This window comes from Arachis hypogaea, chromosome 19, assembly GCF_003086295.3.
Source record: "Arachis hypogaea cultivar Tifrunner chromosome 19, arahy.Tifrunner.gnm2.J5K5, whole genome shotgun sequence".
In the NCBI taxonomy this organism is placed as follows: domain Eukaryota; kingdom Viridiplantae; phylum Streptophyta; class Magnoliopsida; order Fabales; family Fabaceae; genus Arachis; species Arachis hypogaea.
Genome location: NC_092054.1, coordinates 92,075,802 through 92,088,938, shown reverse-complemented (window position 1 = coordinate 92,088,938; position 13,137 = coordinate 92,075,802).

Here is a 13,137-nt window from a genome sequence, read left to right as displayed (position 1 = left end):
GAAGAGTAGTTTTCTCTCTAGATTCAGATCTAAAAACTAAAACTATGCTAATGAGAATGTGTGTTGAGTCTCTGCATGTTCCCTGGCTCTAGTCTGTGTTTCTGGGCCAGAAATTGGGTAAAAACTCGGCCCAAAATTGCCCCCAGCATTTTTTATTATTTCTGCAAATCGCGCATGTCACACGTACGCGTCGCTGGTCGTTTTGGCGTGTCATGCGTATGCGTTAGGCACGCGCACGCGTCGCTGCAAATTTGTCCAGATTGCGCGTTCGCGTGAGCCAGGCGTGCGTGTCGATGCTCGCTGGTTATCTCCTTGGTTTCTTGTGTTCCTTCCATTTTTGTAAGCTTCCTCTCCATTCTCTAAGCCATTCCTACCCTATAAAGCCTGAAACACTTAACACACATATCACGGCATCGAATGGTAATAAGAGGGGATTAAACATAGAAATTTTAAGGCCAAAGAAGCATGTTTTCAATCGTAGCACAAAGTTAGGAAGGAAAATGTAAAACCATGTAATTAGTATGAATAAATGAGAGAATAGTGGATAAAATCCACTTAATTAAGCACAAGATGTACCACGAAATAATGGTGCATCAATAGTGTTTTCTCTCTTCCCTTCACTCTTCTTTTAAGCTGCTAGGGTTTGGTGTCATGTGTGTTATAAACCTATTTGGGTTCAATTATACACTTATATATGTTGGGCTTGGGCCCAACTTGGGCCCAGTCTAACTCATTAGTGTTTTTGGTCCGTTTGGCCCAACTTTGGGCGAAACCTTTAAAATTAGTGCCTGGTTTTCAACTTTAATTATTTTCCTAAATTTTTCTACAGTTTTTACTACTGTTACACAGTACTAGACAGATTTAAGCCAGTACTGCTGGCTAATTTACCAGTATGCGTTTTTACGCAATTTTTCACAGAAAATTACATTTTCCAAGTTAGAAAAATCTATTGAGTCCAAATAACATATTTAAATTTTCTAATTAATATTCTAAATTTTGGAACCTATTTTTGACAATTAAATTAATTGATTAAGTGGCTAATTAATTACAGTTCTTACAATGAGTATATTGGAACTGATTTGGGTATAATAATCATGGTTTGAATTGAGAATTTGGAAAGGTTAAAGGTTTTGGTATTTTTGGTAAAAGTAGAATTTTAATCAACTTCGGTGAGTCATAACTCGGCTTCTGGATTCCCAATATGTGTTAAACTTATTTTAAACGAAAATTGGGTCCATGAAGTTTATGCCATTTGAAGAACAGATGAAAAATATTTTACAACTGAAAAGTTATGCGCTTTCGAAGTTCGGTGTAAAAATATGGTTTTCTACATCTTTTGAAGGAAATAGGGCTCGCATACGCGAGGCATGCACACGACGCGAGTATTCCCTACTACTTTGGATACTCGTGTACGCGGGACATGGCCGCGTACGCAACTTGGCTAATTTTTGCAATCATGCCTACGTACGAAGGGCATGCGTACGCATGACCCTGGTATTTTTTAAAAGTTGTATTTTTCAAGTCTAAACCAATTCTTTAGCTTTCCAAACCTGCTTTACAATTGTTTGAGGTCTATTAGTGAGCTTTTAAGCCTTAGAACAAAAGTGAATGAGTTAAATAAGTTGGGGGGATATTGGAAAGGATTTCGTGAAGTGATAATTAGGTGATGAGGGGTTGAAAATGTTGAATAAGAAGCAAATAATGAAGATAATGATAATAGTAATGCAATGTGGCTGAGTTGAAATGTGTTTAATAATGAGGGTGATTAGTAGAAAGAAGAATAATGAAAACTGAGTTAATTATGAACTTTGGATGAGTGTGAACAAATTATAATTATAATGATGATGAGAATGAACTTGACTGAAACATGATTGTGGAGATCGTGGTAGTTTACTGCCTACAGGTTATGAAATTGTGAATTATAGACCTGGCAAGGATCGTCGTGGTGTACCGCTTGCCCAGTGTCATGATGTCTGTGAGGATTGTGGTGGTGTACCGCTCACAGGTAGTGGGGATTGTGGTTTTGTACCGCCCATGAGTTTGTTGTTTTCCAATTGAAAACGTTTGTAGGGATCGTGGTGGTGTACCACTAGCAAATGGTGGGGATCGATGTGATTTACTGCTCACCAGGTGAGGATTGGGGTACTTAACCACTCACCAATTTTCAAGAGGACAATATCCAGGTTAGCTACCGAACATGTTGGGTTGGCTATATAAGCGACAAATGAAACTCATCAACCATAGGATAGGCATACATCATATACATTTGTATGTTTTGATTGAGTGTGCTTGTTTTGGTGTGCCTATCTGATTATACTACTTATTTGCTAAATGTTCTATATGTTGTAGTTGTAATCTAGCTGTGTTTTACTTGTTTGTCTTGTTTGTGCATGCATCTAAGATATCCCTTGTAACACCCTAACTTTTAGCACCTCATGATCATACCAAAAGCTCAGGCGTTACTTACCTCTAAACCTTCTTATTATATACTATCTTTATTAAATATTGAGCCTTCACGAATACAAACCGAAACTTTAATTAAGAAAACGAAAGGAGACTTTATTTTAGTTCACTTAACCACAAAGGTATATATATTTTCACATAGTATTAAATACATAAACTTATTTCAAGATTCTCAAAAACAGATCCTACCCCTTGATGGGAAAATTTGTGGAAAAACGAATTTCCAAAAACACCCAAATCTAACCGGCAAGTGCACCGGGTCGCATCAAGTAATAAAAACTCACGTGAGTGAGGTCGATCCCACAGGGATTGAAGGATTGAGCAATTTTAGTTTAGTGGTTGATTTAGTCAAGCGAATCAAGAGTTGATTTGAGTGGTTTGTATTCGACAGAAGCTAAATTGCATGAAATTAAAAGGGAGAGGGACAATTGCAGTAAATTAAAGAGTAGAGAAGGTAAATGTGCTGAATCTTAAAGAGCAAGAAATTAAATGGTAGAAACTTAGAACGCAAGAAATGTAAATTGCAGAATCTTAAAGTGCAAGAAATGTAAATGGCTTGAATTGTAAAGGGAATTGGGAAGTGGATTTGCAGAATTTAAACAAGGAAAAGTAAATTGCATTAATCAGACAAGTAGAAGGTGACTTGAATTGAACCGGATCTAAAACGGAAATGTAAATGAACTTGAAAAGCTTTAAACAGAGAATTTAAAATGCAAACTCCAGATCTCAGGACCCAAGAGACTAGATAACCGAGTCTAGATCTCAATGCCTTCCTAGATCCAAATGTAAAATTAAATTGCAAGAAATAGAGAAAAGTAAATAGCAGAATGAGTAGAAGAAGAGACAATGAACAGAAATTGAAATTCAATTATGCAGTAAATAAAACAGAGAGATCTCAGGATGAGATTGAAACAGAATTCCTTCAATTCTCCAACCCAAGATCCAAGACAAATGTAAATGAAATTGAAAGCAAGAAAACTAAGAGGAAGAGAATTCAATTCTCCTACTCCGAAACTCAGAAACTCCAAACAACTCAAAACCAAAAGCTCTCCAAAAATTACTCAGCAAAAGTAAAAGGAAAACTCCCCTAAAACTTAAATCCTAAGCTATTTATACACTTTCTTCAAATGGTCTTCAAGCCTTGAATTGGGCCTTTGCTCTTGATGGAATTGGGTTGATAAAAGACTCTGTTGATTGCTCTTGGAGTTGGAGAGAAACGCATTGTGAACCGGGCCAAGAATCATAAAAGCTTGAGTAAAAGTTTGAGGCAAAATTTTACTCAAACTTTTTATACCAGCTGCCCTCATTTGCTGCTACCAACGTTTGGGCTAAAGTTTGAGGTCAAAATTTAGGCCAAACGTTGATCCCTTCGTGTATATGTGTGGCACCAACGTTTGCCAAAAAGCTTGAGGCAAACGTTGGCGCAAGCTTTTCTCCTCCAGGGTGTGCAAGTGTGGCGCCAACGTTTGCCAAAAAGATTGAGGCAAACGTTGGCGCAAGCTTTTCTCCTCCAGGGTGTAGGTTTTGTGATGCCAACGTTTGCCAAAAAGTTTGAGGCAAACGTTGGCTCAAGCTTTTTTCCCAAAAGTTTGAGCTAAAGTTTGAGGCAAACTTTGGCTCAAGCTTTTTTTCCTCTGGGGTGTTTTCAATTCTTCCAAAAGTTTGAGCTAAAGTTTGAGGCAAACTTTGGCTCAAGCTTTTTGTTCTCTCTTGCTCCTAGCCATTCCTTCTTTCTTCAACCTTCTTCAAAACTCTTTTCACCTATCATCAATCAATCAAAACAATCAAAGCTATGCCCCAAATCATGAGATTGTGTTTCTTTCATAATATATGACAATTATAGCATAAAATCTCATGAAAGTGCATGAATTCATCCATGGTTGATTGAATCAAAGGAAACATGGAAATCTACCCAATTGGCTTGCTTATGGCTTAAGAATGTGCATAAAATCAATTGAAAATAAAAGAAAAAGACTAGTGAAAATAGGCTAAGATGACTTGTCATCACAACACCAAACTTAAAACTTGCTTGTCCCCAAGCAAGAAAAGAATTATGCTCAAAGGTTCTTTCAATTAAGACGGATTGAAGAATAACTTGTAAGGTCCTGTGAGTGAAGTGAATAAGTGACAGTGGGGTGAACTCTAAATCATATGCTCATGCAAGGGCCTCAGTGCTTACTAGTCCTTACATATTGGGGGTCTTAAGTCCTAGGACTTTCATCCAAATGATATCATGGAGATCTCTCTATAGGTAATCACCTTGAAGCAGCTTATGATTTCTGTGTTTTGGCCTTGACTCTAAGTGTCATGTCTCAAAGCGGCTCTTTAGATAAGCTTTCAATTAATACTCCTAAACTAGTTGGTTTTAAGGTATTAGGTGTTAAAGCACCCCTTAGGATTTACTTGCTCAAGCCTCTCTCTTTGACACACTTCGACCACAAGCATTTACTAGGATAATAACTCTTTGAGTTCTTGTTTCTTTCTTCTTTTCTGCCTAGTAATTGATGCTCAGAGCCTTGGGCCATGTTCTTTTTGTTTTTGTATTTTCTTTATTTTCTTTTGTTTTGTTTGCTGCTTCTCGGATCAATAAATTTTTGAGAATCTCCACAATACTTCTTTGAACTTCATGTCCTGCCTATGAGCTCCCATGCAAGTTTTCATAAGCATGCAACCTCAATACATAATCATACAACTAGAACCACCACTTCTCCTAATCTTTTGCTAGCCTCAAAATTGTTTAATTCCTCAATCCTTCTTTCCAAAGAACTTTCATGTGATGCATTTTTGAAAAATTGAGTGCAAACAAGTTTTGGGGAGTATAGTGTTGTAAATGATCAAGCAATCTTGCTTATTGAATTGCAGAAAAACTATACTAGACAGAAGGACAGATAGGGGTATATTATCACTTTCAATCACAGCAATATCTGCTAATGAACAATACAACCTTTTGGAGTTTACTTGTTGTCCTCTTTCTCATCATCATTGCTGGTCTTCACATTCCTCTTTCACCTCTTTGATTGATAATGCTAAGTCTTCCAAAAGTTTGTATGGTGCTCTGCAGTGATATTGAAAGTTGCTTGTTCTCCAAGCACTTAGAAACAATGGTTAGCATGCATGATTTATTTGTGGGCCTTTGTACTTACTTTGGTGTGGGAACACCAAACTTAGTACCTTGCCAATGGTTCTTGTGCATCAGATTAACCATGTGTAAAACTCTTTTTCTTCGCTAAAAGTAGTAAAACTGAAAACTAGGAAACAACAAAATAGTTAACTAGTTTATCTAAATGCTTGAAGCTAGCATGATGCAGAAGGTGAGAATATGTTTTATGATGAAATTTTGGTGGAACACCAAACTTAGAATACTTCATTCTCCCTTATATTGTTTTGGTGTGCAACACCAAACTTAGCTTCTTGCAATATAGATAAAACTAACTAACCTTTTTATTAAAATATCTATGAAAAGAAAACTACCTCACGTTGGGTTGCCTCCCAACAAAGCGCTTCTTTATTGTCACTAGCTTGACATCCTTCATTCTTTGATCATGGAGGCTGAAAATCATAGTGCCTCAGCTTTTCTCTTCTTACTGTGAACTTCCTTCCAGTCTTCTCTTTGATGATCTCTAGGTGTTCATGTGGAAGGATCCGGTTCACAGTATAGTACTCAGATAATTGTGGAAGCACTTTCATTGGTTGGGTGTTTAATATCACTTTATCCCCTGGTGAGAAACTCTCAGTGGGGATTTTCTGAACCCCAGCATTTCTCCCCTCTATCTCTTGCCTCTTTCCTCAACCTCCAAAATATTTCAGGATCAAAAGGTGTGGATTCATCGCTCTTTCCTCCTATCACAAAATCAGAAACACAAATAGAACCAGAAACTAAAACAGAGCACTCTGTAACTTGAGTGCAGTTAGAGTTAGTAGAGACAAAGTCTCGAACAGTTAGTGTGCTAGTTCAAAAATAAAAGAAAATGCTTAATCTAGATCACCACCTCACTTAATCATTGTCAATCTATTTCAATCCCCGGCAATGGCGCCAAAAACTTGATTGGAAAATTTGTGGAAAAACGAATTTCCAAAAATACCCAAATCTAACCGGCAAGTGCACCGGGTCGCATCAAGTAATAAAAACTCACGTGAGTGAGGTCGATCCCACAGGGATTGAAGGATTGAGCAATTTTAGTTTAGTGGTTGATTTAGTCAAGCGAATCAAGAGTTGATTTGAGTGGTTTGTATTCGACAGAAGCTAAATTGCATGAAATTAAAAGGGAGAGGGACAATTGCAGTAAATTAAAGAGCAGAGAAGGTAAATGTGCTGAATCTTAAAGAGCAAGAAATTAAATGGCAGAAACTTAGAACGCAAGAAATGTAAATTGCAGAATCTTAAAGTTCAAGAAATGTAAATGGCTTGAATTGTAAAGGGAATTGGGAAGTGGATTTGCAGAATTTAAACAAGGAAAAGTAAATTGCATTAATCAGACAAGTAGAAGGTGACTTGAATTGAACCGGATCTAAAACGGAAATGTAAATGAACTTGAAAAGCTTTAAACAGAGAATTTAAAATGCAAACTCCAGATCTCAGGATCCTAGAGACTAGATAACCAAGTCTAGATCTCAATGCCTTCCTGGATCCAAATGTAGAATTCAATTGCAAGAAATAGAGAAAAGTAAATAGCAGAATGAGTAGAAGAAGAGACAATGAACAGAAATTGAAATTCAATTATGCAGTAAATAAAACAGAAAGATCTCAGGATGAGATTGAAACAGAATTCCTTCAATTCTCCAACCCAAGATCCAAGACAAATGTAAATGAAATTGAAAGCAAGAAAACTAAGAGGAAGAGAATTCAATTCTCCTACTCCGAAACTCAGAAACTCCAAACAACTCAAAACCAAAAGCTCTCCAAAAACTACTCAGCAAAAGTAAAAGGAAAACTCCCCTAAAACTTAAATCCTAAGCTATTTATACACTTTCTTCAAATGGTCTTCAAGCCTTGAATTGGGCCTTTGCTCTTGATGGAATTGGGTTGATAAAAGACTCTGTTGATTGCTCTTGGAGTTGGAGAGAAACGCATTGTGAACCGGGCCAAGAATCATAAAAGCTTGAGTAAAAGTTTGAGGCAAACTTTTACTCAAACTTTTTATACCAGCTGCCCTCATTTGCTGCTACCAACGTTTGGGCCAAAGTTTCAGGTCAAACTTTAGGCCAAACGTTGATCCCTTCGTGTATATGTGTGGCGCCAACGTTTGCCAAAAAGCTTGAGGCAAACGTTGGCACAAGCTTTTCTCCTCCAGGGTGTGCAAGTGTGGCGCCAATGTTTGCCAAAAAGATTGAGGCAAACGTTGGCGCAAGCTTTTCTCCTCCAGGGTGTAGGTTTTGTGATGCCAACGTTTGCCAAAAAGTTTGAGGCAAACGTTGGCTCAAGCTTTTTTTCCTCTGGGGTGTTTTCAATTCTTCCAAAAGTTTGAGCTAAAGTTTGAGGCAAACTTTGGCTCAAGCTTTTTGTTCTCTCTTGCTCCTAGCCATTCTTTCTTTCTTCAACCTTCTTCAAAACTCTTTTCACCTATCATCAATCAATCAAAACAATCAAAGGTATGCCCCAAATCATGAGATTGTGTTTCTTTCATAATATATGACAATTATAGCATAAAATCTGATGAAAGTGCATGAATTCATCCATGGTTGATTGAATCAAAGGAAACATGAAAATCTACCCAATTGGCTTGCTTATGGCTTAAGAAAGTGCATAAAATCAATTGAAAATAAAAGAAAAAGACTAGTGAAAATAGGCTAAGATGACTTGTCATCACCCCTCTAAAAACTAAAAACTAAAAACAATAAATGACAACGGGAAAATAAATTCTAATAACTCAACTCGTGAACATAATCTTGTATACTCCTGTAGCTCCGCACTAAATCTTAGCACCTGTAGCTGAAAGTGGTGGAAATAGGTGATGACAAGTCATCTTAGCCTAGTTTCACTAGTCTTTTCCCTTTGTTTTCATTTAGTTTTATGCACTTTCTTGGCCCACAAGTAAGCCAATTGGGTGGAATTTCATGTTTCCTTAGATTCAATCAACCATGGATGAATTGATTCATTTTCATGAGTTTTATGTCATAATTGCTTATATGACAAAAAGAAGAATAACACTCATGATTATAGCATAGCTTTGATGCAATTGTTGATTGATGATAGGTGGAATAAAGCTTGGAAGAAGGTTGCAAGAATGGGCTTGGAAAGAAGGGATTCACGTTTGAGCTAACGTTTGTCTCAAACGTGAATCCAAACGTGAACAGCAGCTGAAAATCACTGCTGGAGGTCGCCCACGTTTGCGCCAATGTTTGCCTCAAATGTGAGGTCAAACGTTGGCGCCAAAGAGAAGAGAAAGAGCACTCCTGGGCATGGCAACGTTTGAGCCAACGTTTGCCTCAAATCTGAGGTCAAACGTTGGCCACATATTAGCAAGAAGAGCACCTCTGTTTGATGCATTGAGTGAGCCACGTTTGTGCCAACGTTTGCCTCAAACGTTGGGCCAAACGTTGGCCAAAGGAGTAGCATGGGGAACCACGTTTGAGCTCATGTTTGACCTCAAACGTTGGCTCAAACGTGGAAGACAGCAACTTGGCCGAGCTGCATAATGTCACACAAGGGACGTTTGAGTCAACATTTGCCTCAAACATTGACTCAAACGTAAATGGTTCATGGCCCGGTTCACTAATGGATTTCTTCCCAACACCAAGAGCAATCAACGGAGGCTACTATCAACCCAATTCCATCAAGGCTAAAGGCCCAATTCAAGGCTTAATGATCATTGGAAGAAAGTGTATAAATAGCTTAGGATTTGAAGTTTTAGAGGAGCTTCCTTTTTAGAATTTTCAATACTTGCAGTAGAGAGCTCACCTTAGTAGTTGCTTTTAGAATTTGAGAGTTCCTGGGAAGGAGAATTGAATTCTCTTCCTCTGGGTTGTTTTTGTTTTCTTTTCTACACACTTTGTCTGAGTCTTGAGTGTTGAGAATTGAAGGAATTCTGTTTCAATCTCACCTTGAGATCTCTCTGTTTTGATTTACTGCATCATTGAGAATTTGCGATTTTACTTCTTTTCTTCTACTGCTGGATCTTTACTTTTCTTGCAATTAAATTCTCAATTTGGATCTAGGAAGGTATTGAGATCTAGACTTGGTTATCTAGTCTCTTGGGTCCTGAGATCTGGAGTTTTCATTTTAATTTCTTTGTTGAACGCTTCTTCAAGCAATTTACGTTTCCAGTTGAGATCTGTTTCATTTTGATTCCTCTTTTACTTATCTACTTGTTGAGATTTACTTTTCTCTGTTTAATTTCAGCAAATCAAATTCCCAATTCCCTTTACAATTCAAGTCATTTACATTTCTTGCACTTTAAGATTCTGCAATTTACATTTCTTGCGATCAAAGTTTCTGCAATTTATATTACTTGCACTTTAAGATTCAACTTATTTACTTTCTCTGCTCTTTAATTTTCTGCAATCTACCCCTCTCCCTTTATTTTCCATGCAATTTAAATTCTGGTAATCACAATTCACTCAATCAACTCTTGATTTGCTTGACTAAATCAACCACTAAACTAAAATTGCTCAATCCTTCAATCCCTGTGGGATCGACCTCACTCACGTGAGTTATTATTACTTGATGCGACCCGGTGCACTTGCCGGTGAGTTTTGTGTCGGATCATTTTCCGCACATCAATAGGGGGTAAGAACTACGGAGTTCTTAGTAGGATTGGGTTAGAAGTTAAGTTCGTTTTATATATACTAGGTCATCAATAACACTAAAAAAGGTACCATCCAATTTAACAATTAAAAAACACAAAATTTAAACCGTCATTTAGAACACCCATAGTCACAGAAAACATACTCACAAACAAATATGTATAAACATGTATGATGCATGATGCATGTCTAACCCTAGTATAGGTAATGAGCTCATTTGTCGGTTTCGACCTGCACCCAACACAATCCAACTCGCTAGTCAGATAAAGCATTCCAGTGACATAACCTCTGCAAGTTTCTACTTCTTGGAGGAACTAATTCTCCAGCTGAAGTATGTCGAACATGACCTCTGCAAGTACTTACAGGAGTTGATTCTCCAGCTGAAGCATGTGACCCCTTCTCTTGGAAGCCATTCCATATTTACGGGCGTCCCCGCACAATCATTCACATACAAAGTCCACGGCTTATGAATAATTATCCTTCGGTACCATAACCATATTATCGTCACTCTCTCGTGACCTTCCCATAATCACACGTTCCGATTTATCTTTTCTTTAGTTTTTTTATTATCAACATAAATAAATCAAATTATCTTCACACTATTCTCTCATCCTTCACTAAATATCTTATGGAAAAGAATCATAAAGTTCTTTAATTAAGTCGGTGTTCTCTAAAACTTTTAAGATTACTTTATTATTTATTGAATTATATTCCGACTTAACTCAGCAACCTTTGTCTGAGTTTGACTTTCAGTGCCATAACCTTTGTAAGCAACTTCAATCTTACAGGTGCGACTCTCTTGAGCCCATGTATGCAAACATAACCTCTATAAGCAACCTCAGTCTTACAGGTGAGGCTCTCTCCGGCCAATGTATGTATTGATAACCTCTGTAAGTAATCTTTGTCTTATAGGTGCGACCATCCCCTGGATTGGCTGATGTATCTCTGGAAAGCAAATCTCGGCTAAATCACCACCATATCTCTGCTTACATTATTTTCTTTTCGTTCTTTCTTTCTTCTATTTCTTATCATTCTACAATATAAATTGTCTTTACATTATTCCCTAGCTTTTCCCTAAGTGTCTTAAGGAAAGAGAATCAAGGATTTTTAATTTAGATTCATCTTTCTAAAGCTTTTAGGATAGTTCTTTGCTTACCCTTTTAGTATATCATAAATAAAATAATATATTTAGTAGATAATATTCTTAATAAAATAATAACAATAATATAAATAAGATAATTTGAATGGCTAATAAATAATATTCATATTTTTTTGTTAAAAACTTAGCTTTGTAAAGCTTTTATTCCTAAACTCTTATTAATATACGTTTTAAACCTCAAACTTTTGAATATTTTATTTTTAACCTAACATTTTTATAAAATTATATTTAAAACCTCACTTATCTCAATATTTATCAAAACAACCCTGAATTTTTATAAAATACCCATTTCACCCCTGTACTTTATTCACTACCCAAAATTCTCGAAAACTTATATAGTTACAAATTGTACCTAGATTTTGATTCACAAAAACAATGTTACCTTCCAAAAATAAAGTTCAAATACTAATCTTCCTATTATACCAAAACCGAAATCCTTAGCATTTATCTTTCAAAATCTTACTTGTATTTTAATCTGTTTTTGAGTTTTTCGGTTACCGATTCGCCGTAACTTTTAATTTAATCTCTTGACCATCAAACCTCACCAATTTCTACTCGATCCTCAATGATATTCTAACACAAAAATTCCCAAAATAGTTCGGTCCCTGTTGGTTTCACCACAGCCAAGCCATGAACTTCGCAAATACATCAATATATTGCAAAAATTCAATATAACCTTAATCAAACTCAATCAATAATCGATCACAACATCAAATCACTTATTCAATACATATTTATTCATTGAGGATTTATCGAAACTCTACCTTTGTACTAAATCAAAATAATAAAAATTCCAGAGAAGCTTTCTAACCGAGCTGCTGAAGAGAAAAACGTCAGAAATTATTTATGCCTCCTAGAACTCCAATTGGCTGAACTAAAAGGAAAGGAAAACTGCGTCACCGTCAACTTTCACTGAACAAAAGTGTCACCGATACGTAGGGGAGAAAGACACGAATACTGTTACCGGATTAGAATTTTTATTGGAGTTACGAATCTCAAAAAATCAAACGCCGAAGATTGGAGGCTCATGGGGTTACGATCTTTCTCTCTCTCAGCTCCCATTCTTTTCTTTTTCTCAAAAGTTCGGTTCCAAGAGAATAAAGAAGTTAGATGGTGATGATTAATTAAAAATTTGGGTTATGTGCCATAATATTTATTAAGAAAATGGATATATATACATATGTGTCATTGTTATGTTAATGCATAGATATATATATATTTACATTACCAATCTTTCTTTTCTTCTGCTATGGCTCGGTCATGCAAGTAGTGATCCTAACTAAAGCATGATGATTATGTGACAAAAGGTTATATGATTAGGTGTCAAAAGGTTGTGTGTCAAAAGGTTGTGTGTCACGCGCGCACATTAAAGTGTGTTGTGTGTGCGCACGTGTGCGCACGCATTAAACCACATTTTTTTCACTTCTTTCTTTTCCTTTCCTAATGATTTATATATGAAATTATGAATGATTATGATTAATGTGATAGGAAATGGGATCCAACGGTTATATATATACATATATATATATATATATATATATATATATATGAGTTACTAATATAAATGATATTAGTAACATAATATTTATAAGAATAAAAAATATACGATGAAGCATTAGCAAAGCTAAGTTCGTCGAAGAGTACCGATATTTACTCATATCGGCAGATATCGAGCTCGATAGTAATATTTTTAACTAAACTCTATTTTAAATTAAAAATATTAATTATTTGATGCCAAGGCATCATAGGCTAGTTTCACTAGCATTTTTCTG